The sequence below is a fragment of the Lasioglossum baleicum genome, unplaced genomic scaffold (genome assembly GCF_051020765.1).
Source record: "Lasioglossum baleicum unplaced genomic scaffold, iyLasBale1 scaffold2782, whole genome shotgun sequence".
NCBI lineage: Eukaryota > Metazoa > Arthropoda > Insecta > Hymenoptera > Halictidae > Lasioglossum > Lasioglossum baleicum.
The window spans coordinates 17,501-19,046 of record NW_027471840.1 but is presented as its reverse complement, the minus strand read 5'-3'; the positions used below and the strand labels follow the sequence as shown (position 1 = coordinate 19,046).

At 46.6% G+C, this 1,546-nt stretch overlaps 1 non-coding gene across 1 annotated transcript in view; it reads right to left on the bottom strand.

Moving 5' to 3' along the window:
* Positions 1-1,428: 1,428 nt before the first annotated feature.
* LOC143221593 (5.8S ribosomal RNA) overlaps positions 1,429-1,546 on the bottom strand; it is a 155-nt gene continuing 37 nt past the window's right edge. Inside the window, exon 1 of the ribosomal RNA XR_013011798.1 lies at positions 1,429-1,546. This exon is cut by the window's right edge and continues 37 nt beyond it. This is a non-coding gene — a ribosomal RNA (5.8S ribosomal RNA).

Sequence of the window (1,546 nt, the reverse complement as noted above, 5' to 3'; positions counted from 1 at the left end):
CAAAAAACCGATATATGCCTTATGCGCCACACCAAAGTGTCAATATAATTCTTTCTTCATCTCTCGTCGATCGGAAACTCTCGCTAGACGATCTGGCCGGTTAACTTTAACGTCCGTCGAAAAGAACTTTCGGGGACTGGACGACCGACAGATCGCGCGGTTCCGCACGAATCGACAATGAAGAAAAGAAAAGACATGGGGCGACCGACATAAAGGTTTTCATCATTGGATATACCTTTTCTCTCTCCGCGGTGCTGTTCCGTGCGTGAACACACAAGTGTGTCTTTTGCGTCGTGTGACAATCAAGTTCGAAATAAGCCTCGCCAATAGAGGAGTATACATATTATTAAAAAAAAAAAATAATAATACATATAACCCGGTGGGATTTCTTTTTCTCTCTACTTCTATATAATTGAACCAAAAACCACGGGGGTACAGAAACGTTGCGCACGAAACGATTTATCATCGATCAAACGCAAAACCAAATTAGAGACACGAGAGAAAGAGAGTAAGATCTCAAGACGCTCATAGGCCGTCATCAATACGATTCAACGCGAACGTGGCGATGGAATGGCAATCGCACAGATTAGCGAGGACACGTCGACGACGGGGAATAATTCCGACCCGATCAAGTACGACGTGCTCATCCCGCACATTGCTGCGCTTTGCTCCGCTGTCCATCGATCATCAAAGCGTTCGCGATAGAACGAGAGATCTCTTTCGTCTCTTCCCTCGAAGACTCGAAAAGGAATGTGTGTTTGTCGAAATCGCCGGCAACGACGACCCTCCGCCGTATGGCAATTATAACGTAGAGTTAAGAAACTCATCCACGCACAGGCATATTCTCTCCCTGGGGCTTAACATTGCCACACCACACACACTCTGTGTGCCACACAGTATTCTTTCTTTCTTTTATAATTTGTGTGTCCATCTCTGTAGTCTCGCGAGACTCTTGTAAATATACCTCTTTCGTATATACGCATCATTTCAGGCGACGTCGGGAGCGCGTTAAATGTTCATGAGTGGAAACGCTTCTTTCCGCAAGGCGAATCGTTTCGCAGAGAAGGTGAGAGATTTGGAGATCCTCGTCGAAGCGGTGCCTTACGGGCGGTCGTATTTTCAATACGACTCACGACACCGTAAAAACACTCACGCAAGTCCGAACGTAAGAAATACCAATCCCTACTTCGCCTCTCGTGGAAACTAGATATATATATGTTTGTATGTGTTTATAAGACGCAATGCAAAAATTGGCAATTTTCACAGAACCGCGACAAACGCCGACGAAACGCCCATCATTCGCTCGTACGTAGCATCTTTGCAACCCGACTCCGAAACGCTCTTTGGCGCCCTCCAAAAATATATTTGGAGAGGTAAGCGACGGCGGGGACTTACAAGAGCAACGCAAGCAGTTTATGGTTACGTAAACGACCCTCAGCCAGGCGTGGTCCAGGAATTGTATCCGTGGACCGCAATGTGCGTTCGAAATGTCGATGTTCATGTGTCCTGCAGTTCACACGTTGACGCGCAATTAGCTGCGTTCTTC